At 42.3% G+C, this 25,497-nt stretch overlaps 1 protein-coding gene across 10 annotated transcripts in view; it reads left to right on the top strand.

Moving 5' to 3' along the window:
* Nucleotides 1-25,497, top strand: part of FKBP5 (FKBP prolyl isomerase 5) — a 147,406-nt gene that overhangs the window by 25,031 nt on the left and 96,878 nt on the right. Inside the window, exons 1-3 of one of the 10 annotated variants that reach the window (XM_058306624.2) lie at nucleotides 11,807-12,138; nucleotides 13,005-13,050; nucleotides 14,181-14,227. The gene's annotated coding sequence lies outside the window, so the exon portion shown is untranslated. Of the gene's footprint in view, nucleotides 1-2,531; nucleotides 2,645-10,830; nucleotides 11,119-11,806; nucleotides 12,139-13,004; nucleotides 13,051-14,145; nucleotides 14,228-25,497 lie in introns of those variants that run through there. The other 9 variants (XM_012525068.4, XM_071218427.1, XM_004458312.5 and 6 more) reach the window with 9 other exon arrangements.

Here is a 25,497-nt window from a genome sequence, read left to right as displayed (position 1 = left end):
CCAAATGAAAATTTCTTTCTTACACCCATAAGTGGTACTATTTCTATACTTTATATCATTTCATTGATATGCCTATCTTTTCATATGCCAGAACCAAATTGTTTTAGTGATCGTAGTTTTGTAGTGTAGTTTAATATCTGGTGGGACAACATTGCTCACCTCTATCAGAATTTTCCCAGCAATTTTTACATGCTAATTTTTCCAAATGAATTTTAGAAGCAGTCTGCCAAGGCCATAAAAATCATATTGTCTTGGGATTGCAATGGAGCCTTCATCCACAAAAATATACAAGTGGGAGATTTCTAAACAAAGACCCGTGTGTAGCATGAAATTACTGTAAATCCCAAACAACACGATGGCAAGCTATCAGGCTCTGCATGATCACAAAAGCAGCCTCTGCCCTCGGAAGGTTGCTTCATGGGTAAATTCAGGCACCCAGATATGTTCTTGGCATTTTGAGAGATACAGAAACCATCTTTTCCTTTGATGTGGCACCAAATCCTCAGGAACGTTCCAACCAAGTGAAAGCTGCAGGTGTTCCACCGGAAGAAGAGGAAGGAGGAGCTCTGGCAGTGTACCTGGGAAAACGCAATGGGCAACAGACCTCTCGGGGACCCTCAGCCAGGGCTTTTTGGGGTCTAGACTCCGAGAACCTGAAAGGATCTTTCTAGGTGGCTCATCCCCCCTCACTGGACAGAGATGGAAACTGAGGCACAGAGAGGGAAAGGGACTTTCTCAAGTTGCTATAGCTATTTAGTGAAACATTGGGGCCCGGAGCCCAGGTGTAGCATGGAGGGCTCTGAGTTGCGACAACAGAATCATCTCTGATAAGATTAAGCAGAAAGGGGGCTGACTTTGGCTTTTTAGATAACTCACAGAATCACTGGGAGGGCTGGAGAACCAGACCCCAGGCTAGGATTCCAGGGGCACTGCCTCAATTCACGTTCCAGAGAAAATGGCTGTGACTTCCACTGCTGAGTACTGACACCAAGAAGTTGACTCTAGCACAACCACTTCTGCCTCCAGCGCCAATGTCAAAATCTGGTGAAGGTAATTACTTTACAATCCCTGAAAAACGACCTCTGCTGCCATTGTGATCACCAAAACCTGGAATTTTTGCAGCCACCTGTCTAGCAAAAAATGGAAGCCCCACACCAAGCTACATGTCATGTACTTCTGAATTTAAGTTTCCCTTGGGTGTGTGATTGGTAGAGTTAGACCATATGCTTACATTCTAGCTGCAAGGGAGTCTGGGCATTTGAGTTCTCGCTTCTAGACTGAGGGGCAGGACTCTAACAGGGGCATTTTTGCCAAGTATAGAAAGAACATTCGGAATTCGGACCAATCCTCCTGTCTAAGACAACTATATATGTTAGACATACGTAATTTTTTTTTTTTTTAGTCACAGAACTTTACTTCTAAATCAATACTAAGTTCTCAGAGATTAACGTTCATAACACAAAACCAAAACAAAAGAGAACAAAAATAGCTATGGTTGTCTTTGTGCTGCTAATTCTAGTGGCCAAAGAGGAATTCTAACAAATCCCAAACAAATAATGTCCCTGAACTAGAGACAAGTTAAAGAGTCTTTTTGTTGTTGTTGTCACTGATGTTTTCTTGGAGGAACCTACCTGTGACTTTCCCATTTCCTGGCCTCTGGTTTTAATTATGAAGCATCCCTTTTCCTAGGACTTAAAAAAATATATATATATATAACCTTAAAAGCATCAGAAATATAATAAGATAGTGAGGAATTACTGGACCAAGATTCAGGAAAAGGCATAAGAGTCTAGATAAAATACAGGACTCCTAGCTACATTCGAATTTCAGACAAACAACAAGTAATTACTTAGTATGAGTATGCCAATGTAATATTTGGGACATAGTCATACTAAAAAATTATTTGTTACTTTTCTGAAATTCAAATTTAACCGGGCAGCCTCTACTTTCATTTGCTATATTTGACAACCCTCCCACAGAGGTGAGCCCAGCACGGAGGACTGCTTCTGCCCGAGGGCATTTGCCCATCAGAAAGAGGCGATGGTGAGGCTGGGCTGTGCTTTTGAAAGCCTCTTGAGACTTTCAGGTGGACAAAACCGGTCTATAGGGCTATGACGGTTGCAACTCACTCCTGTGGCTATTTCTTTGATGGTCCCCAATGAATTGGGCTATGGGTTGTCATATCTTGAATTTGGCCGGCCCTGTCTGCTTTAACCAATAGAACGTGGCAGAATTGATGCCGTGCCAGTTCCAGACCTGAACCTTAAGAAGGCCTGGCAGCTTCCCCCAGCTCTGGGACAAGCCAGCTGCAATGTAAGAAGCTGACTTGAGTCCTGAGTCTCCGTCCTGAGAACTGGGACCTAATTAAGGAACTGGTGATGTGTACCCAGTTGGATTTCAGAATTGCCATGGACCCATCATGGCTATAATCCTGCCATTTCCTCCTATTTGAATGGGAGTGTCTGTAGTAGGTTTCTGTTCTTTGCCTCTGTGTTTGGGCACGTGAAGAGCAGATAACTTTGTCTCTTTAGTTCACAGGTCTTCAGGTGGAGAGGAGCAGCACTTGAGAAGCCTCATTCAGAAATGGGCCCAATTTAGATGATGAAATGATGGACTTCAAGCTTGATTCTGGTCCAGTAATGGGGTGAGCACTTGGGGTATTAAAGGTGGTTGAGTGTTCGTTTTTTTAAGATTTGTTTTATTTATTCATTCTCCATCCCCACCCCTCGTTGTTTGTGCTCTCTGTCTGCCCTGTGTCCATTCGCTGTGCACTGTGTTTGCTCATCTTCTCTTTAGGAGGCACCAGGAACTGAACCTGGGACCTCCCATATGGAAGAGAGGCACTCAATCGCTTGAGCCATCTCAGCTCCCTGCTTTGTTGTGTCTCTTATTGTGTTTCCTCTTTGTGTCTCCTTGTTGCATCACCTTGTTGCCTTAGCTCACTGTGCCTGCCTGTTGTGCCAGCTCACTGTCTTGGTCATCTTCTCTAGGAGGCACAGGGAACCGAACTTGGGACCTCCCATGCGGTAGGCAGAAGCTCAATTGCTTGAGCCACATCCGCTTCCTGGCTGAGTGTATTTTGCATGTGGCAGGGAGTGAACCATCGGAGGACACAGGCAGACGGTGGTAGATTGTTACCTCCCAGCCCCTGGGGAGCTACGCATCTGAGTATTCGCACTTCCCTCTGCTTGAACCTGGCCTTGCCCGTGACCTGCTTTAACAAATGGAATGCAGTGGCTGTGATCCTGTGCGGTTCCAGGCCTGAGCCTTAGGAAGACCTGGCAGTGTCCACATTTGCCCTTTGGGGGAAACCAGGCACCATGATGCTCTGAGAGACCCAGCCGAGCCTTACGGAGAGACCACGTGGAGAAGAACAGGGGGCTGTGGCCCGCAGCCCAGCTGGGGTCCCACTTGTCTTCCAAATGAATAAGGCCACTCTGGAACAGGATCCTTCAGCCCCCGTCAAGCTGCCCCAATGATGCCCTATTACTGAGTAGAGCTATCCCTAACGAGTCCTGCTCAAACTGCAGATTCCTGAGCAAATAAACACAACAGTTGTTGTTTGAAGCCAAGAGTCAGCAAACTTTGGCCCTTGACTGGCTGCCTATTTTGTGTGTGTGCTTTTTTTAACCAGCTTTATTGAGATATAATTCACATACCATACAATTCACCCATTTAAAGGTTACAATTCAGTGGTTTTTAGGATATTCAGAGTTGTGCAATCATCATGATTTTTTAACATTTTCATCACTTCAAAAAGAAGCCCTGGGAAGCAGACTTGGCCCAGTGGTTAGGGCGTCTGTCTACCACATGGGAGGTCCGCAGTTCAAACCCCGGGCCTCCTTGACCCGTGTGGAGCTGGCCCATGTGCAGTGTTGATGTGCACAAGGAGTGCCCTGCCACGCAGGGGTGTCCCCTGCGTAGGGGAGCCCCATGCGCAAGGAGCGCGCCCCGTAAGGAGAGCCGCCCAACGCAAAAAAAAAGTGCAGCCTGCCCAGGAGTGGTGCCACACACACGGAGAGCTGACACAGCAAGATGACGCAACAAAAAGAAACACACATTCCGGTGCCACTGTCAACAACAGAAGCGGACAAAGAAGAAGACACAGCAAATAGACACAGAGAACAGACAACTGGGGTGGGGCGGTGAGGGGGAAGGGGAGAGAAATAAATAAATATTTTTTTTTTTTAAAAAGAAGGCCTATACATATTAGCTGTCACCCTCCCCATACACCCATCTATGCCTCCCTATGGTCCTAAGCAACCCCTATCTACTTTCTGTCTCTGTAGGTTTTCCTGTTCTAGAAATTTCATATAAATGGAATCATATAATATTATTATGTTGTCCTTTGTGACTGACTTCTTTCACTTAGCATAATGTTTTCAAGGTTCATCCACATTCTAGCATGTATTAGCACTCAGTTCCTTTTCATAGATGAGTAATATTCCATTGCATGGATATACCATATTTTGTTTATTGGTTCAGTTTGTCAATTGATGGACATTTGGGTTGTTTCCACCTTTTGGCTGTTATGAATCATGCCGCTATAAACATTCATGTATAGGTTTTTGTGTGGCCATTATGTTTTCATTATCTTAGATATATACGTCTCGGTGAAAATGCTGGGTCATATGGTAACTCTATGTTTAATTGTTTGAGAAACTGCCCTACTGTTTTCCACTGTGGCTATAGCAGTTGGTGTTCCCACCAGCTGTATACAATGGTTCCTATTTCCCCACATCCTCACCAACACGTTATTAGTTATTATCTGACTTTTTGATTCGAGCCATCCTAGTGAATGTGAAGTAGTATCTCGATGTGGTTTTGATCCACATTTCTCTGATGACTAATGATGTTGAGCATCTTGTCATGTGCTTATTGGACATTTTTATAACTTCCTTGGAGAAATGTCTCTTCAGACCCTTTGCCCATTTAAAAAAATGGGTATTTTTCTTTTTATTATTGAATTATTATATATATTATCAGATATATGATTTGTACATATTCTCTCCCATTCTGTGGGTTGTCTTTTCATTTTCTTATGGTGTCCTTTGAAGCACAAAAGTTTCCAATTTTGATGGAGTTCATTTTATCTTTTTGTTGCTGTTATTGTGGCTAGTGCTTTGGGTGTTGTATCTAAGAATCTTTTACCAAATCCAAGATCAGGAAGATTTACACCTATGTGCTCTTCTAAGAGTTTTATAAGTTTTTGTTCTTACATTTAGGTCTTTGATTCATTTTGAGTTAATTTGTGTATATGGTGTGAGGTCAGGGTCCAACTTCATTCTTTTGCATGTGGCTATCCACTTGTCCTGGTACCATATGCTGAAAAGACTATTCTTTACCCAGTGGATGGTCTTGGTACCCTTGTTGAAAATCAGTTGGCAATAGATATGTGGGTTTATCTCCGGACTCTCAATTCTTTTCCATTGATTTATACATCTATCCTTATGCCAGTACACTGTCTTGATTATTTTTGTTTTCTACTAAGTTTTGAAATTGGGAGGCAGGAGTTCTTCAGCTGTGTTCTTATTTTCAAGACTTTTTTGGCTATTCTGGGTCCCTTCAGTTCTATATGAATTTTAGAATCTGTCCATTTCTATAAAAAGTCAGCTGGGATTCTGCTGGGGATTATGTCGAATCTTTAGCTCAGTTTGGGGGATACTGCCATTTTATCAGTGTTAAGTCTTCTGATCCATGAACATGGAATATTTTCCCAATTATTTAGATGTTCTTCAATTTTTTTAAACAATGTTTTACAGTTTTCAGAGTACACCTTTTGCACTTCTTCTGTTAAATTTATTTTTTATTCTTTTTGAAGCTATTGTAAATGGAATTGTTTTCTTAATTTCTTTTTGGATTGCTTATTGCCACTGTATAGAAGTTCAATTGCTTTTTGTATATTTATATTGTATCCTACAATCTTGCTGACCTTGTTTGTTAGTTCTACTAGCTTTTAGTGGACTCCTTAGGATTTTCCTATATACAAGTCCACATCATGTGCAAATAGCTTTATTTCTTTTTTTCCAGTCTGGATGCCTTTTATTTTTCTTGCCTAATTGCCCTGGTTAGAACCTCTAGTGCAATGGGTGGAAGTGGAATCCTTGTGTTGTTCCTGATCTTAGGGGGAAAGAATCCAGTCTTTCGCCATTAAGTATGATGTGAGCTGTGGGTTTTTCATCGATGTCCTTTATCAGAATGAGAATGAGTGCCTGTTTTTGTAAATAAAGTTTTACAACATTTAACAAACATTGTTAAAAGAAAGTGAAGAAGATCTAAATAATTAGGAAAATATTGCACATTCATGTTCATGGATCAGAAGACTTAACATTGATAAAATGGCAATATTCCCCAAACTGATCTAAAGATTCGACATAATCCCCAGCAAATCCATGTCATTTGTTTATGAATTCTCTATGGCTGCTTTGTGCTATTATGACAGAATTGTGTTGTTGTGACAGAGACCAAGTGGCCTGCAATCCTAAAATATTTACCATCTGGCCTTTTAAGAAAAGCTTGCTGACATCTGTTTTAAGCCATTAGATTTTGGAATAGTTGGTTATGCAGCCATGTATAACTAAAACAACTGCCAAAATTTTAGACTGCGACCCAAAAGAGCTGCACCGCTGGATAAGGGTGAACCATAAATAGACAAGTCCTCCCACAGTCTGTAGTCCAGCTTGAAGCATCTGGGTGGCTCAGAAAATTGGGAGCCTTGAAATTGGCTTAAGGGGATCCCAGTTTGCTAGTAACCCCAGATGCCTGGCAGAAGCAAATGGGAATCCTTTCCAGAGGAAGATATTATCATTATTGCTGCACATGATTTTTTTAAATACAATGGTCAAAAAATAACCAGGGGCATGAAGAGACGTGTAGGAAGAGCCAGCCATAAAGACAGAAGCAGGTCAGTAAGGGCTCCAGATTGGAATTACCACACAGACTGTAAAACACCTCTACTTACTATGTTTAAGGAGAGAAGAGCCAAGCTTGAAACTGATAGCAGGGAACTAGAAGGTGTAAGAAGTGACATAGCAGGATCAAAAAAGAATCCAAATGAAATTCTAGAATTAAAAAATAGCATGACCAAATTTAAGAACTCAATGGATAGGTTTAAGAGCAGATTTGCTTATTTTAGAGCTGAAGAGAGAATCAGCGAGCTGAAAAATAGAAGAAACTTTTCAGAACAAAGCTGGGAAGGACAAAAGACAGAAAATACAAAAGAAAGGGATGTAGTAGAAAGGTCTAACATGCATTTCACTTGGAGTCCCAGAAAGAAAGGAGAAAAGGGACGGAAACTTGAACAGATAGTGGCTGAGAATTTTTTAAAGTTGGTGAAAAGCTATTCAAAAGGTGATAGGCAGGGAAGCAGATGTGGCTCAAGTGATGGAGCTTCCACCTACCATACGGGAGGACCCAGATTCCATCCCTGGGCCTCCTGGTGAAAAAGAAGAAGAGAAAGTGTGCCTGCGTGGTAAGCCAAGTGCCTGTGTGATGAGCCGAGAGCCTGCACAAGTGCCCGCGTGGCGAGTCAGTGCCCGCATGGTGAGCCAGTGCCCACGCGAGTGAGTCATGCAGCAAGATGATGACGCAACCAAAGAGAGACAAAAGGGAGAGTCAAGGTGAAGCGCAGCAGAGACCAGGAACTGAGGTGGCCCAATTGACAGGGAACCTCTCTCTCCATCAGAGGTCTCCAGGATCAAATCCCAGTGAATCCTAGAGGAGAGAAAATGAGAAGAGAAGACAAAAAGGAGAAATAGATACAGAGGATGACACAGTGAACAGACACAGACAGCAAAAACAGCAGGGCAGGAGGAGGGGGAGATGAAGGCGGGGGTTAAATAAATAAATAAATAAATCTTAAAAAAAAAAAAAGACAGGCAGCCATGATATGACAACCTTCTCCAAGGTGTCCTGGCTCTAAGGACAGTATGCCTTCGTGTACCAAGCTGCCTTTCAAAGGATTCTGAAGCCATCATGGAGCTAGCTCCGTAGGGGAAGGTATGGGGGCGGGGCTGAGTTCAAGTGTAAGCTCTACCACTTCATAGCTGTGCCACCTAGAGAAGGTAGTTCAACTTCCATTTTCTCAACTAGTAAATCAGACTAGTGATACTGGCCTACGCCACCTTGCCACTGTGAGACTCAAGTGCTATAATGCATGCGGGCAAACCTAGTGAATGCCCAGAGCTTTAAAAGTGAGGTGTGGATTGAGCAGGAGCAGGCTGGCCACACATATGCTCAGGGGTACGATCAGTGGCAGGGTCACTACCAGAACCGGCTACCTAATTTGCAGTGTCCGGAGCCAAATGAAAATGCAGGCACTCTTGTTGAAAAGTTATCAGGAGTTTCGATTCGAGATGGCAGCAGCAGAGCACGTACGGGGCCCCGTCTAGGAGCAGAATCCCCTGCGACTGCCTAGCCACACCCCCCAGGAAGCCAGCCTGGGTGAGAACCCTGCAAAGAACCAGCTCGGGGTGTTAGGAAAGGGCTGCGTATCCTATACCCAGGTTTGTGGAACTGTAGACCAAGTCCTCTTTGAATTAATTCTGAAGGGCAGCAACGTCTAGGGAAAGTGCAAGCACATGCGTCCTCGATGAGGGTAAATGGAGTGGTTTTCTCAGGCAGTGGGTGGGGCCAGCCAGGCAGCCACCAGAACTGTGGAACTGACTGTTCTCCACAGACGCGGGCCTAGGAGGGGAAAAAAAGCCTGCAGCTGTATCTACAGGGCCTGCTGTTGTTTGCTGCGGTGTGTTACAACACAGGCTGGCAGCCTCCGGGGCCTTTCTGTCTTCCTTCTGGAAGAGCCCGGTTCCAGGGCATGTGACACAGCCACACAGCCCTGGAGACTGAGCCACACTGCTCCGAGCTGTTCCCTCGAGTGCAAGCCTTGCCCAGGGCTGCATGCTTTCAGCTTGTGCTAATCGGCCCTGCCTGGGAGGCCCTGTCCTCCCTCTTTCACACCCCTCTGTCTGGCAAACACCCACTCCATCTTTGAAGACTCAGCTCCAGCGTCACCTCCTCACCTCTTTGGAGCCCTTCACTGCATTCTATGTCGCAGTCCCTGTAACGTGAGATGCACTGACAGGCTATGTGGATGTCACTGTGTCCTAGGCTGAAGCCCACGGGGGCAATGCTTTCTCACCTCTGAATACTCTGTACAGAGCGCAGCGCTACTGCTTACTGATATTAAACATAGTAGGTGCTTACTAAATTGGTGTTAGTAGGCAGGGCAGTTTTCATCAACAGTGCCTTGCTGAATTAATGCGTGACTTTCCCCTGCAGCTGGTCAAATGGGAGGCTGCTAAGTACTGAGGAGAGCTAAATGACTGTGACAGGGTTTTGCCCTTGCAGAGGTTTCAGTGTTGGTGCTGTCGTTTCTGCAGTTCTACCTCTTGAAGGCAGGGACAGAGAGCTCCAATACCACCCAGCACTATGGCTCTGATAAATCCTCCATGCCCATCACGATGTGGTGGAAAGAGGGCAGATTTTGAGCCAGGAGATGTGTGTTCTAATCTGCCGATCGCACTTCAGCTTCTATTGGTAATTATTAGATCCCATAGATAAGTAATTTTGGAACTTTGAGTTCCTTTTTTACTAAAAAATTATGCAGTTGAGCTAGACATTTCCTAAGAGGCAGGTACAGCTATGAATCTCTATGGGAGGCGCTCAGGTGAACTTTTATTTTTTTTTTAAAGATTTATTTTTTATTTATTTCTCTCCTCTTTCCCCCTCCCCCCCTTGTCTCTTCTCTGAGTCCATTTGCTGTGTACTTCTGTGACCGCTTCTATCCTTATCAGCGGCACCGGGTATCTGTGTCTCTTTTTGTTGTGTCATCTTGTTGTGTCAGCTCTCCGTGTGTGCGGCTCCATTCCTGGGCAGGCTGCACTTTCTTTCGCGCTGGGCAGCAATCTTTACGGGGTGCACTCCTTGCACGTGGGGCTCCCCTACTCCCTGCGCATGGGCCAGTTTCACACAGGACAAGGAGGCTGGGGGTTTGAACCACGGACCTCCCATGTTGTAGGCGGATTCCCTATCCACTGGGCCAAGTCCCGTCCCTCAGGTGAGCTTTTGGATCAGGGGTTCTTAATAAGGGGTCTGTGAACTTGAACTGGAATGCAAAAACATTATCCTTGTGGGGACGTGTTGGTGAGGGTGTGATACATTTATTAAAGAACGCACAGTACAGTGTGGACTTAGTAAGGGGTCCGTGGTTTTCACCTGACTGGCCAAGGGGTGGGTGAACAAAAAAGGTTAAGGACCCCTGGTTTAATTGGGTGGGGGTGGGCTGGTCTTGAAGATGAGTTTGCTCAGCAGGCTTACTCTTTGGTGGGAGGGAAGAACGGCCATTTTTAAGGCCTTTTCCTGTCTCAGTCGTTCTCAAAGCTCTCACGCTTGGAAGGCGGGAAGCCATAGGAAAGTATGGTCTCCACGGTCCCTGGGTGTCCAGAGGGACGTGCTGTGTGCTCAACTGGCCCTAGAGGTGGGATTTCCCCACTCCAGGCCCGGCATCTTCGACCTCATGGGGTCATCTGCGGGGAGTGTGGTGGTGGGGGGGGTGCGCCGTGGCCTGCTCCAGACACAAACAGCCTGGTCTGCCCTTCTCCATCCTCAGCGCAGGACGGGAGGCCAGGGAGCTACCGAGCTGTCAGAGAGACACTGACGCGAAGTCAACCGGCTGGTTTAGGTATTAGGCGAGTGGGAGGGGGGGGATGTCGCTACGCGTCCTCCCTCGCTCCCCGCAGGCCCCCACAAAGAGAAAGGGCCGGACACGTGGGCTGGGGCTGAAGAGGCGGAGGTTCCATTAAGGCGGAGATGCAAATGAGCGGGCGGGGCCCGATCTGCATGGACGGCGCGCGGCCGCCAATCCGCACGCGCGGGGCCGCAGCCCGCGCGCCTTTTGGGGGCGGACTGACAGCGCCGGGCCTATGGGAGGCGGGCCCTGCGGCCGGCGGGAGCGGGACGGCGCCGGGCGCTGTCCGGGGGATTCGAGCCGGCTCGGAGGCGCTGCGGGTCGCGGGTGGCGGCGGCCAGCGTGCAGGTGGCCTGCCGGGCGTGCTGGGGGGACGCTCGGCTCGCGGGGGGGCGAAAGGAGACGCGGCCGACCAGCACCCGCGGCGGCAGGTACCGGCGCCATGGCTGCAGGGATGGGGTGGGCGGCCGCGGCGCCCCGGGAGCCGAGTCCCCTCCCTCAGGGCCCCGCCGCCGCCTCACGCGGCTCGCCGGCCGGGAGCGGCTGCTGGCCGCGCGCGAGCGGGGCCGAGGGAGCGCGCCGGAGGCCCCCCGCCGCGTGGCGGGCCCCGGGGGCCGCCCCGCGTGCCCCTCGCCGCCCCACCCGGGCCGCGGCCCGTCCGTCCTCGCCGGGCGCGGGGCTGGCGCCCCCCTCTGGGACGTGCGCTCCCGCCGGGCGCCCGCGGGGCCGCCGCCTCCCGCCCGCTCCCCCTCGCGGAGGCGAGGCAGGTTGCGCCCGCTCGGCCTCCCCGGGCTTTTGTTTCCCGCCCGGGTGACAGGTCCCGGCTCCCGGCGGCGGCCGCCGCCGCCTCCCCCGAGGCCCGGCGGGCCCGTGCCCGCGGCCGCCTGAGGAAGCGGCGGGCCCCGCGCGAGCCGCCGGCGGCGGAGGAACTTCGGCCTCGGAGCCCGGGGCCGAGCAGCGCGCTGGGACGCGCGGCGGCCGCGACCGCGACTCTCCTCACCTCGTGGGGCGCCGTGCGGGGCGAGGACCCCGGCGCGCCCCCGCCGCTGCCCTCCGCGCTTTCGGTTTGCGCGCCCCGGGCGGCCGGCGCGGCGGCGGGGGACGCGCGTCCGCCGCCTTCACCTGCGCCCGGGAGAGGCGGCGGGAGGCAGCATCCCCGCGCCGCGGCCGGGGCGGGAGGCCGGCGCCGCGTCTGCTCGTGTCAGCGCGAGGAGGCAGGGAAAAGTTGTCCTAGGGTTCCCCATCCCGGTCGCCCCCGGGACAAAAGCCCTGTGCCGTATCGATCATCCGTAGGTGTCCTGGCCAAAACCAGAGCTGGGGGGGGGCGGGGAACAAACAAAAGCCACCCCCTGGGAGCCGGAGGCGAGCTGGCCTTTCGAGTGACAAGCCACGAGGAGCGTTTTCATCGCTTTCTTAAAAAATCGGGGTCTGCCGCTGTGGCGAAAAGGCGGGTAAGGTACGAGCGGTAGAGAGAGAACGCAGAGCTCTGTCTGTCCCTCGGAGCGGGGCAGGACGCGGGGTGCAGCGTTTGGCCGCCATCCAGTAAATTTTGCATGAAGCTGTTTGAGCTCGTGGTTTTGGATTTACTTTTCAGGAGCATGTTTTCCAGGGGAATAAGGCCTACCGTGGAATGGGAGCTCTCTCGGCCTCTCTGAGGGCAGACTTCCTATGGGAGCGTGTGTTTTTATTGTCTTCCCATTTTCTTAGACTGTGGACAAGGGGAAAAGTTAAAGCGTATTTTGGGTTCAGTGTTTTTAATGGTCTTGGGAGTTGGGTGTGCTGCCCCCTCCCCACGCCTGGGGTTTTTACTTTAGCGTATCATATAGTAATTGCTTCTCTTCTCGAAAGTCCAGGATAGACTTCAGAATACTCTTATTCTGGTGGGAAGTTTTTATCATTCTTTCGCTTAGTTACTGTTTGTCTTTCTCCCACCTGATCTCTACTTAATCTGCAATTATGCCCCCTGACCAATTTAGGACATCCTATAGAAATATATTTTTAAACATGTTTTATTAATAACACTTTATTTCTGAGAAACACGTGATTTAGTTTACTCACTTTCTTCCTTCTACTGTGCCTTCTTTGATATCTGTCTTGGATATGATTAATACTTCAGAGATGTTAAGGTTAACTTCTTAAAACAAAGTTATTACTCTGATTTTAGAGTTTTATCCTCACTGAGCGGTAATTTTTCTTATCTACCTAATTAATTAATAACATCATTGAAAGGTGAACTCTTTAACAGATTAACTGTTGACTATTTGAGGTTTTCAAATAGTAGAGATCATTAAAAAGTTTTGTTTCCCTAAAACAACAGGCTTATATGGTGTGAGATCTTTGTCTTACAACATTGAACAAAACAAGTATGTTTCTGAATCTTTAATTGTTTTAATTATGGGGATTTGGGGTGAATTTCTTTTTTTAAACATGGTTTTAACCATCTCAACATAAAACCTTAAAATACTGGATTAGGCAGCTAATTAAATCTTTCATTTTTAATTGGAAAAGTACCCCTTCCCTTTAAAAAAAAAAAAAAAAAAGTTTCCTAAACTGAGCTTAGAATGAATTAGTTCTGAGGGGTAAGATCATTCTTTTCTATAGCCGTAAAAGCCACTGCTATTAAAAGCTGAACTGGCTTTTTGATACTTAATGAGAATGACTCCTCCTAATGTAGAGTGGGTTTCATACTATATAAATAGTTGTGAGGAATCTTTTAAGATTGGAACTGTAATTATTTTGAGTGACTTATATAATTACAAGAATATGTTACTTTAAATCCTGCTATGCGTAATTAGAAGTTATTACCCTATGATGAATGCTTAAATGGATCACATATCATAAATTAAAGTTATATTTCATAGATTTATATTTAAGTTATCTAAAATATGCTTTTGTTTAAATATGTTTTATTTAAATATGCTTTTGTACCTCTTAATTAAAAGCCCATTTTAAATCCATGTTTTTGGATCTTTTAATTAGTGACTTTTGTCCACTCAGTTTGTAGTAGGCCTTACCATAAAATTATCAACCACATTTCAGTTTCAAAATTAAGCATAAGTTGAATTCTCACATCTACACAATAAACATTTGGTTTTAAGTCAGTTACCCTCATGTACGGCTCCTTTTAAGTTTGGTGGGGTAGATAGTTTTTGGGTAATTACAACTACAAAAAAAACCCCACAAGGACATATTAAAACACCTAACTTAGAGGGTAAATTAAGTGACAGTCTTATAGATGTACCTGGCATTAAGAATGTTCTCTATAGGTCCTTAATGTAATTTTTCACAGTTCCTAAAGAAGAATCTATATCATACATATTTGTCACACTAAATTCTATAGTCATTTGTGATGAACAATTAAATATGTACATTTATAATTCTGAAACTCTTTGAACTAACTTAACTGAGTAGTAATTAATTTCAGCGTTTTAAGTTTGTTTTTCTTTGTGCCTTTTTAGTGCATCTTTAACTTCTAATATTGTATCTCCTAAAGTGTAAAGAAAACCAAATCTATGTGCGTCAGAGACGAGTTGGACATTGGTATGTAAATCATGTAACTTGTTTAAAAAACAGTAACTGCTTAAGCGGGGTTTAATTGGCAAGTAAAATATGTACTGTGAAAAAGTAAAGGACATGTCTGCCAAATGAGATAGGTTAAAATAATTTGTAATTGTTTTTCTAAAAAGGATCCCTAATTTATATATTGTTTCTAGCATTAATTCCTCAGTGGCTGTTTCATATACTTATTTTTCTCTTTCCATTAGAAGTTAGGAAAAGAAATCATTAAAAGACTCATCATTTGTAGAATGGATTAGATTTTAGCGCTTTCATTTATTCATGCCTCTCCTCTGAATTTATTCTGGATCTTTACTTTCACCTTCTATTTGTATGCACCTTTCTGTTTTCTTGCTTTTTATTATCAACTTCACTTTAAAGTGTGACTTTCCTGTCTCTCTGTTGTCTGCTTCTCCTTAGTGCTGGCTGTTTTCTAGCTGCCCTTCATTACCCAGATGAATTCCAGCTTCTGGAACTCATCAAATGAATTCCACCTTCTGGAATTCATCAAAGACACCTTGAGTCCTAGTTATCACTAATTTAAACTCAGACATCCCAGTAATTGTTAGGATTAATGGGGCCCTTCTACTGTACAACCCAGCGACTAGAGAGATGAGTTCTAGGGTAGAGGGAGTGGGGGAGTCTCAAGGGAGAAGGAATAGCATGGAAGAGATCTTCCAAGGATTTTAAAATTTTATCCCTAAAATGTAAGGTAAAATCAAAGTTCAGTCCTGAAATCTGAATGGACTGGAAGTTGTGAGGGCAGCTGCTATACCTCAAATTCGGAATCTTTGGCACCCATAGGAGTGCCTGCTGACTTGAATTATTGTTAGAACTGCTGCTTCCTTCAGGATGCTCTGTGGTAGGCTGGGGAGACAGTGTACTCGGGTTTAAGAGGGTACAGACTTTGAAATAAGTCTGTTGGTGTTTGAATCCCATCTCTGCCACTTTGTGATATTGGACAAGACATTCAGTTTCTCAAAGCTTCAGTTTCCTCATTTGTCATATGGTGGAGGGGCATATGAAATATGAAGTAAGTCCCTGCTCTCAGAAAGGAAAGTGGAACGCACGTACAGGAGGTAACTAACAACCTAAGGGCCTATGGTAAATGGCAAAGGAGCTTTTAACTAAAGGACTGAAAAGGGAGGAGTGATTGCTGAGTAGATGAAAATTTCGGGAGGAGACTGGACTTGACCCAAGCTTTGAAGGACCAGGGGAGCAAGTGAGAGGAACAGGCTCCTTGAAGCCAGATTGCCTGTGCGTTTGAATCCTAGCCCTGCTTCTTTGTAATCTTAAGCAAGACGCTTCACCTCCTGAATAAAATTTTTGAGGGACTTAAATCCCCAGTACTTAGACCAGTGCCTCACACATGTGAGAGCTTGGTAAGTTATTACAAGTTGGGAGATGGGGTAGAGAGAACATGAAGTGATCTTGACAGGGGCTTACTCTAGGTGTGTTTGAAATGATGAGGTCAGATTGGTTGGAAGGGAACCCACTGGGAAATGGTGATGACATTGGGGCGGAATTCTGAGTGATTAAGACAGGAAGTGTGGCATCTCTTCCATAAGAACCGAAGGAACTTGGGAGGATTTCTTGGGTTATTTGTGAAGAGTGCTTGTGTTTTATAGATCACCCTTTCAAGTCTATAGCTCTAGTGTTTCTCCTGTTCCTGATTTCAGCATAACTGCATCTTCTATTCAGACTCTTTCTGACACTGAAGCTCCTGATCGTCTGTCCTGAATCACTATGCCTCTAATTGGTGGAATGGTTTTGTAAACGTGATTTTGACTGACTTTTCCCTCTCCGTAGTCCAGTTGTTTATGTAATGTTTATTTCTTTTCTCCAGTTTAGTGGGTGTTTGCTACAGTTTTTTTGCTCTGTGCTTGAAACCCCAGTCTAGATGTAAGTCATAAAGCCGTAAAGTAGGAAGGGCCACTGGGAGGGAGGGAGGGAAGTCCAGGCATCTTGTTTTACAGAAACTGAGGCCCAGAGGAAGTAAAGTCTTACACTCAAGATCCACAGCTAATTAATGAGCAGGACTGCGCCTTTTCGGACTAACCCAGGGCTGGTTTTGTTTTTTTTTCCAATTGTCGTCTCAGTGTGATTCTCAACCATCAGGGAGGGAATTATAGTAGTACTATCAATAATTTTTCTGCTATAGCTATTAAGACACCAAGGTAAAAAATAATTTTATACCCAGAAATAATGTGATAATAATTCACCCGTATTAATGAGAAGCCTGTAATTGCATATTTTTGGACAAGCATCCCAACTCTTAATGTAATGTTGAAAACCAGGATTCCAAAATCTGCTTTGAGAAGAAAAGGATTTCTTTCTTTCATTTTTAGAGTTAATGTAAATTATAAATATAGTAGTGCTGTAGACATAAATAGCCTTCTCGAAAAAAAGTAGACTTTTTGTTTCTATTATTGTGGAACAGGTTCTTTTTTTAAGAAATTGCACTATAATTCTTTATTATTTTATTATTTTATTTTAAAAAGATTTTAAAAATTTATTTCTCCCCACCCCCTTGTCAGCACTTGCTGTGTCTGTTCGTCTTCCTTGTTTCTTTGGGAGGCCCTGGGAACCAAACCTGAGACTTCCAATGTGGGAAGGAGCCACCTCTGTTCCCTGCTTTATTTTGACTCTCATTATGTTTTTCTTCTTGTCTCTCGTTGTGTCAGCTTGCCATGCCTGCCTGTCTTGCCAGCTCCCTGTCTTCTTTAGGAGGCACCGGGAACTGAATGGAGGGACCTCCCATGTGGTAGGCGGGAGCTGAATCACTTGAGTCACATTGGCTTCCCTTTTATTTTTTTAATATTTTTAAAAGATTTATTTTATTTATCCCCCTACTCCTTGTTTGTGCTTGCTGTCTGCTCTCTTTGTCCATTTGCTGTGTGCTCTTTTTATCTGCTCGTCTTCTCTTTAGGAGGCACTATGAACCGAACCTGGAACCTCATATAGGAGAAAGGTGCTCAGTTGCTTGAGCTGCCTCAGCTCCCTCACAAGTTCTTTTATGGAGTGATTGATGGGACATTAATAAGGCATGAAAAGGTGGGAACCATGGTGCTTTCACCGCACAGCCTTTAGTCCTGTACATCTCTGTGCGGTAGCCTCTGCTTCTGTCGGTTGTCTTCAGTCGTTGTAATATATGCCACACATAATGGTGAGAACCTTGTTTGTGCATGATTTTCTTCTATACTGTTTTCCTACCTCCATGCAATGTGGTAGAATATACATATAAAGTCCTGAGCTTAGTGCCTGGCCGTACTAGTTGCTCAGTAAATAATCCTTTCTCTTTTTCTGAACCTAGTAGTTTTTTCTCACATGTAAATAATGTTAGTTCCTAATCATCAATTCACTACCATGTTCCTTTATTTTAATCCCTTGAAATATAATTAGGTGTTGCAAGGTACCCTCCCTACATTTTGAAAATTTGCATAGTATAAAATACTTTTTAGCATAATTTTATCATGAAATCATCTTGCAATTGGCAGTCTCTATTCTTTCCCCATGATTAAAGAAAGAAAAAGTGGCATGGTACATAAAGATGTCCCAGACCTCTGCAAACCCTGCCACATTTGTGCTTCAGAAAAGCAGGCTTCTGGGCTAGATACATTTTTCTTGAAATACTAATTTTCCTTTATAATTATTAAACTAATCTTTATAATTATTCACTAAGAAGTTGAATTTTGTAACTCACAAATATCTATACAAAAGTATTTCGTGTCTTCAGTGGCTTATATCAAATCATTTTTATTTCCCATGGTTTGGTTTCTTCCTGTCTTTATTTTTCTAGACGGAGAAAGGGATTTTTTTTTTCCTTGGGTCTGATTTGTGATTTGTTTCGTATTTGGATAATTACCATTTATAACAAATTTTATCCTTTAAGTATCCTACTGAGAGAAGAGAAATACTTCAGAATTAGATTTTGGATACTTTTTGAGGTCTGAATTTCTCCATGTGTGTGTTTCTCTTAGCTCTTTTCTCACTTAATAGATAGGATTTAAAAAAAAATTTTTTTTAATGTTTTCTACGTTGAATTATTTTATTATTTTTGAAAAAAGTTGTTTAATCACATTTTATGGGTGGTGGTTCTTCTAAATTGATATGAAAAATTTTGCTGTTCACTTCATTCTTAGAATATTAAATTATTTGCAATTTAACTTCTTTAGGGGATAAGCCCTGTAATTCTCATACTTTGAGTGAGAAAAGGACAATTGATTTTTGTAACTTTAATTATATAATTTGGCTACCCTCTCCCTTTCATATATTATCATTTTCTGGTTTTTATTTGGGGGCTCCTAAAAGTGAGGTGCTTTAATATTATGCTATACATTTTTATAGACTATCACCTGTTAAAAAGAGGGGCTCATTTCTCTTTCCCACTTTTAATATGACAGTATTCTAGATTCTCTTTGTTTAATTCCTGATATATTTTTTGCTTAGTCTTTGGCTAGCTTTGTCAGTTTGAGTTGTAGTTTCATTTTATCTTCATCTTATAATATCTCAGTTTTGTCTTCATTTAACGAACTGTTTTTGCTATTATCGTCTGCTAAACTTTTTAGTGTGTGTGTATGCACTTTTAATTTCTAAACAAGTGTGACTGAGTTTTCCCTTATTTTTTAAGGTTCCCAAACCTTTGTGTGAACTCTTAGACATATTGTCTGTATTTTGTATCTAAGGATGCTGATAACAGTATGTGAGAATTTAATAAATACTTTGTGAGTTAATTTTTATAAGTTACCTTGCTTTGCCAGACAAGTTTTGTTAGTAAATTAAAAATGTTTTAAAATCATTAATCCTTCTAATTCAGTGTCCCTAATTTAATAGTTTAAGTTTTTGTCCTTGTATCATTTTATCATTCTTTTTATTAAAAAAAAAACCTCTGACTTTTCTAAAAGTGAATTATCTATTATGTGAAATAATTAAAAGGGGAAAATAAAGATACATTTTAGTACCTATATTTTATTAATATATCAGTTGGGCTAATAGATTATACAGTGATATTGGGATATAATCTTTAAAATGATTTTTCTTTTCATTTATAATTTATATTAATCTATCCATTAAAAGAGATTTGAGAGCTTATAGTTGAATATAAAGAGGTAAAGATAGTTAATAATAAACTCAGAAAATGAGCATAAGTCACAGAAATAATGGGGAGGATAAGGAGGAGTGAGAAGAAATTATACTAATAATCTGAGGCAAGACGGCTACTATATTTGAACATTAAATTTAGTTCTGAGCTTCCTGGCAAGCTGGAGAAAAAAGAAAACAGGATGGGTTATTGTCTGATAAAGTTTTATCAGTTTTTTAGAAGAGAGAAACTTTCTGAGTTCTAAGTTATAAAAGGAGTTTGTTATGGGGATTCTTATGTAAGGGACATAATTTATATTTCCATTTTGTAAATTATTAAATCCTTGCCGTTGCTCTCTTAGCTGCCATATCCCATTTATGTGCCCTGTGATTATATTTGGTCATATTAAATTCAAGTCTTCTGTTGTCAAAAGTGGAAATACCATGGCTGGGGTGTGTTTATGTATTGCCTCTAGAGTTGTAGCTATTGACGAACAGGAAACTGAAAGCTGAAAGTTCAGGAAATGTATTGTATTTAGACTGTGGAAAAAATATATATGACCCTTTACGACTGAAATCCATGGTCGTTTGAAAATTGCAAATTTATATATGTGTTTAGAGATGGATATTAAGGATGCTTATAACATTGTTGTCAGATGCTTAAATATGATAATAGATACAGTATGTGCATTGTAGGCCAGGAAAATTGTGCAATGTTAGGGAAAAATGCAACAGATTATTATATGTGTTCAGCTATATTCTTTCAAGAAATAAAACAGCTGGCACATACATTGAATTCTTCAAGGATGTCTTATTTTCAGAGAATTACAGAGTTTAGTTCCAGGGAAGGGATGGTTCCTGTTTTACAGGATAGCCTATTTCACTCTTAGGAAGTTCTAATGGTTAAATTTTATTTCCTTACATTGAACTGAACTTTGTTTCTCTCTAATTATTGTTCTACTCATAGTTTCATTAGTGGTGAAAAAGAAAATGATTAATTGGTCAAAATTACTTAAAAAGTTAGATATGTCTCAAGCATCTTCTTAAGTGTTATGGCATTTTAGGTGCCTCATAGAAAATACTACTCAAAAGAGTATTTATTTTTGGAGTTTTAAAAACATTTTTGTCAGAAGAGATGTGATTAACGTATATGCCTGGCAGATCTGTATTTTCTTACCGTTGTTGTACTCACCTATTTTAGCAGGACATGATTTATGTGGATTTACCATTCTTATTCTTTGGGGCAAGCCCGACGTTTTTTAAAGCATCTTAGAAATAGGACTTTTCAATATTGTATTTTTGTTGCTGTGCTTTGCTGGATAGCTTAACAAAAGAGGTAACTCATAACTCATGACTATTATAGCTCCAGTTTTATGGTTTGAAGTTACAGCCACACAAAAAACATGTAACTGAAAATTTCCTATATTACAAAATTATTTTTTAGGAATTTTAGCACATGTCTAATGGTAATCATTTAATAGCCTTACTAAAACTAGCCTCTTCTGAGGATTAATTTTGATTTGGACCTGTTAAGATCACGTGCTCACTCTGGGGCTGTCTTGCCATGGCCTAGGGGATAGAAAGCAAAGACTCAGCCCAGGCCCATTCCAGGAGGTGGGGAGCAGTAGTTCGTTCCCCTGAGGAAAGTCCCAGAATTCTAGAACCAGGAGGAGGAAGGGCTCTGGGCTGACAAAAGCAAGGAATCTTAATAAGGCCAGACCAAGACAGGCCTTGAGGAGCAGGATAAGGAGATGGGCTTTGTCTTGTAGGTGAGCTCTTGTTGCTGTGGGGGGTTCTTTTTAAGAATAACATTTTACTATCTTCTTTTTTTATTATAGTACATGTGTACTGTAGAAAAATGTAGTAAACTTATATAAATAGGTGAAAATAAAGATTCTCTGAATCCTGTTTTTTTCATCTTTATATAGTCTTGGCTCATTTCTCTTAAACTTCATTAATATCTAAGCTACTTATTTGTTTGGTTGAAAGGGGTTTTTAAATTGTTCTTTCCACAATTGTGCTTCTCATTTTAAAATTTAATTATGATGGAAATAGGGGTTTATTTTTATAGCCGTTGTCTTTGTTTGATATGATTCTGCTAATTAGAATCTATTTATGGAAAACTATAGGCATAATATAGCTTTAGGACTTTGGCCTTAAGAACACAGACCTGCAAGTAAAAGTGTCTCCAAAAATCCTTTATCTCAGCTCTGCAATAGCAGGAACTACGTCTTCCTTGCTCTCTATTATGTCACTGTCATTAATTCCAGTGCCCGACACAAGTAAATATTCCTTAAATAATTGGTAAATGAGTAGGTAAGTTTTTCATTAAGTACTTTTAGTATCTCATATTTCCTACATTGTTGATAATCAAAATCAGTTATATTCGTCTAAGTAAGAGTATTTGCTGTACTCAGCCTCTTTCTCTTTTGTATATTAAATGTGATAACCTTATTTTTAAAATAATCTATATGTGTACACATGCACACACAACAAATGAAGATCTTGTGTTTCTTCTCCTGAAACCCATTCTCCTCAATTAGTTACTTTTATCTGGTGTGTTTGTTGCCATAGTATCTTCTCTGCATTTACAAATGCATATGCATTTTCTTCACACAAAAAGAATAATATACTTTCTGTTCTATAATTCGTCTTTTTTTTTTTTAACCTTTATGCCATTCTTAAACATCTTTCCACACCAGTTCATATAGAACTGCTTCTTTCCTTTTAATATCTGCATAATATTCCACGGTAGAGATGTATAATTCCAGTCCATTAATGGCATTTCTCTTGTTTCCCAGTTTTAATGTTACAACAATATTGCATTGAGTATCCTCCGCATGCATATATATATATATATAAATATTTTAGAAAAGTTGTGGGCTTATGAAACAGTCATGCATAATGTGCAGAATTCTCATACATCACCCCTCCCCCAACACCTTACATCGTTGTGGAACATTTGTTACAGATTACGAAAGAACATCATCATACTTTTGTGTACAATTAGTGTATTTTTTCCATACACCTCCCGTTATTAATACTATATATTGGTATTGTACTTTCGTTATAGTTTATGAGAGAACACTCTCGTGTTTGTACTGCTAACCATAGTCCATCTTCCACCACATTTCACTGTGTTATACAGACCCACCTCTGCATATATTTTTACTCGCTTCTGTGAGATTACCTTTTTTTTTTTAAGATTTGTTTATTTATTTCCCCCCACCCCCTGTTGTTTTTCACTTGCTGTGTCTGTTCATCTTCCTTGTTTCTTTAGGAGGTACCAGGAGCCGAATCTGGGACCTCTGTTGTGGTAGAGAGGTGCATAATCGCTTGAACCACCTCTGTTTCCTGCTTGCTTGTTTCTCATTCTATTTTTCCTCCCTATGTTTCTTGTTGTGTCAGCTGCTTTTGTCTTTAGGAGGTACCGGGAACCTCTGCTCTCTTTGGTGTATCTCTCGTTATATTTTTTCTTCTTGTGTATCTCGTGTCAGCTTGCCACGCCCGCCTATTGTGCCAGCTTGCTGTCTTTAGGAGGCCCTGGGATCCGAACTGGCAACCTCCCTTAAGGTAGGTGGGATCCCAGTCACCTAAACCACATCTGCTTCCCTGTGAGATTAACTTAAAGTAACTTCCTGGAATCGGAATTGCTGGGCCAAAGGATAGTTGCACTTAAAATTTTTATAGAATATTGGCAAATTCACCCTTAAAAATATTGTAAATTTGTACTCCCACTAAAGATACATAAAGAGTTCTTTTCTGATAGCTACATACAGTTTCATTTTGTGGACTAAAAGTGTTGAGTTTTTGGAAATTAATCCTTCTGATGGTAATTTGAGATGTTTAGAAGATGATAAATAATACACTCCCATTTCCTCATGTAATTTGTTGAAGTCAAGTGGAAGATAATGGAGCAGATTTTCTCCTCTATTGACCTGTAGTGTGTACCTTACTATTTTCAGATGTAGAAGATCAGGATGTGCTTTTCCAGGTCTTTAATCTTAGGAAGTTTAAGATAAACATTTACTAGTGACGGTCTGAATGAGATCGAAGGCCTTGAGTGTCAGTTTGAAAGAGTTGGATTTGTTCTGCTGGGGAACCATTCGAAATCTTTGAATTGTGGAGTTCTGTGGTGGATGTATGGCAGTGTACGACGAGTGAGTGGGGTGAGTTGGCTGGAATAGGCAGGTCTCTTGGAGGGAGGGCTGTGGTAATCCAGGAAGGAAAGGAGGAAAATCCAGACTATGGGGATAGCGAGTAAGAGAGTGAGAAATACAATGGGCAGTAGTATTCATTTATCCAAAGTAATCAACATTGACCCAAATCAATCAGCAGGTCCTGTTGATTAAATGAAGAAAAATCATATTAAAGTTGAAAATCTAGAAGAATAGCTGGGTAATATGGAAAATGAAATAAACAGAGAAGGTATCAAGTTTTGAAAGCCTTAATTTTCTTTTAAAAAGTCTGTGGTATAAAAGAGTCCTGATGTACCTATAGCCGGGCAATCAGAGAGAAATCAAAGACTGGGGAAAGGGAGAAGGAGAAATTGGGATGAGCTTTGGGAGTTTTCCCAATAGAGATAGTAGTTGAAATTAAGAGTGGATGAGTTCTACTATGAGTGGTTGCTTGTTAGGGGAAAAGCTGTTGACTGAGAACTGTATTTGAAAAGTGGTATTCAAGAATGAGAGATGGGATGAAAGGATAACCAGGGAAATAGGAAGTGAATAATCTGAGGAGTAGGAAAAGAATTCAGAGAAATGTTACTGAGTCCTTACATTCCTTCATTCTTTACTCAACATATGGTACTATATTTATTGGGTATTTTCCAGGTAGATACCATGTTTCTTCCTTTGACATGATACTTCAGAAAACTCTGATGGTTGTTTTAAAGATTGAGTTAAGTTTTATTCCTGAAGTAGAATATTGTACTTGAAAAAGGTCTTGGAAAAGTAGTTTTGGTATCATATGCTGTATTCCTTCTAGTTTCATGAGATCTTTTCATCTTGCTTGACTATCTGTGGATCTGAAACAAGAAAAAAGAATCTAATTGTTGCATAGATGAAAGTCAAGATACCCCATGTGTTTTAACTGATTATTTAAAAAATGTTTCCTGGGTTTTCAAGCTCTGCTAATGATAAATGATAGAATCCCTATATTTTTAGGAGAGTGAGTTCAGAGTTTTTACTGTCTTAGTGCTTCTCAGCATGGAATCCGTTCAGAGGAAATGATCTAGAATCAAAGTCAGGCACTTGTGAAACTACCAGAGAGACAGTACGTGAAGTGGTTAGAGGGCAGGTTTGGGATTCACGCAGCTTGGCTCTGCTGTGCACTAGTGATAAGTTTCTTAACCACTCTACCCCTACCCCTGTCTGGAAATAGAATAATAGTTTCTGTATCCTAGGGTTTTTGAGAGGCCCCATCACAGAGCTTACATTCTAGCCAGGAGACACAGGCAGTATACAAATAAATATTTGTGCCAGGTGGTAAGTGGAGGGAAAAAACAGTGTGACTGTTTGAGGTAGAGTTTCTTTGTCTTTTCAATCCAATAACAGGGAAGTCCTCTCTGATCGGGAAATATTTGAATGAAGCTGAGGAAGTGAGGGAGCAAGCTATCCTGTGTCTGGAGGGAAGAGGTCCGTGTAGAAAGAAAAAGTGCAAAGGCCCTGAGGCAGGGCCTATTGTCTGGCATATTGGAGGGTACAGAAGAAGGCTAGTGTAGCTAAAGCAGAGGGAGTGATGGGAAGGGTGATGGTAAAGAAATTCAGAGATAGCCAGTGGCCAGAGTAGGGTTTTAAGCATAAAAAGAAGTGGATTTTATTCTGTGAGATAGGAAGCCATTGGAGGGTTTTGAACACTGAGAGACCTAATTTTTTTTAAAGGTTTATTTTATTTATCCCCTGTGCCTCCTGGTGGTTTTGCAGTCACTGCCTACTCTCTGTGTCCATTTGCTGTGTGCTCTCTGTGTCTGCTCGTCTTCTCTTTAGGAGGCACTGGGGACTGAACCTGGGACCTCCCATGTGGAAGAGAGGTGGTCAATCACTCCCTGGTTTGTTGTGTCTCTCATTGTCTTTCCTTTTTGGGTCTCTTGTTGCATCATCTTGTTGGTCAGCTTGCCACACCTGCCCACTGTGCCAGCTTGCCTTCTCCAGGAGGCACTAGGAACTGAACTCGGG

The sequence above is a fragment of the Dasypus novemcinctus genome, chromosome 11 (assembly GCF_030445035.2).
Source record: "Dasypus novemcinctus isolate mDasNov1 chromosome 11, mDasNov1.1.hap2, whole genome shotgun sequence".
Lineage (NCBI taxonomy): Eukaryota > Metazoa > Chordata > Mammalia > Cingulata > Dasypodidae > Dasypus > Dasypus novemcinctus.
Note: the sequence above shows the minus strand (reverse complement) of the source record. Positions and strands in the feature narration are given on the sequence as shown.